Raw genomic sequence first — 1065 nt, 5'->3', positions numbered from 1 at the left:
CTCTATTATTCGAGATAGGATCCGAACGGCGCAAAGCAGGCAAAAGAGCTATGCTGACTTGAAGAGGAGGCAAGTAGAGTTTGATGTTGGGGATCATGTGTTCTTGAAGGTCTCACCTACAAAAGGGGTGGTGAGATTTGGCAAGAAGGGGAAGTTGGCTCCGAGGTATGTGGGGCCTTTTGAGATTTTGGAGAGAGTAGGAGATTTGGCTTATCGGCTTGCCTTACCTCCTATCATGTCCGGGGTACACGATGTGTTTCATGTGTCCTTGTTAAGGAAGTATATTCCGGATGCATCACATGTGATTGACTATAGTTCTATCAAGGTGAATGCGGATGCAACCTTTGTTGTTGAACCGGTTCGAATCTTAGATAGATCAACCAAGAGGCTTCGAAGGAAGGAAGTCGATTTGGTTAAGGTGTGTTGGAGTCATCATGATGAGGGTGATGCATCTTGGGAGTTAGAGTCGGACATGAGGGCTAAGTACCCCAGGTTGTTTTTGGGTTAGTATCTTTGAATTTCGGGGCGAAATTCCTTTAAGGGGGGTAGATTGTAATACCCTAGATTTTCATTTCTATTTTCCTTGTTTTATTCCCTTATTTTAATGAAGGATTATTCATGAAAATTCTTGGGTTTATGCGAAGTTGAAGTTCGGGAGTTTATTTAAAGTTGCCTTGACTTTTAATAGGCCAAAAGTTGACTTTATTTTCCGTAAGTTATCTTCGAAAACTTCCTTCATGAAAGTTGTAGAGCTTGTCGATACGAGTTCGTAGACATGCGGCACGTCTAAAACGGATGTCGTATGAGAAAGTTATGGTCAGAGGAAGTTAGTTTCCGGGTTTGGAAAGTATATATAAGTAGAAAAATGTGTGGGAGTTATTTTTTTGAAGCCCTAAAGTTGCAGCAGCCAGTTTCCAGTTCTCTCTCCTCTCTCCCGACTCTCCCACGCTCTCATTCTTCTCCGGTTGATTTCTCCCTCATCCGACCACCAAATTGGACGCCGCCGGTTCCGTTGGACTCGTACGGACGCCCTCTCCATTTCTGGGGCAGTCTTGCTTGCCGTCT

Source organism: Fragaria vesca, linkage group LG2, assembly GCF_000184155.1.
Source record: "Fragaria vesca subsp. vesca linkage group LG2, FraVesHawaii_1.0, whole genome shotgun sequence".
Taxonomy (NCBI): Eukaryota; Viridiplantae; Streptophyta; class Magnoliopsida; order Rosales; family Rosaceae; genus Fragaria; species Fragaria vesca.
This window is presented reverse-complemented; position numbering follows the sequence as displayed.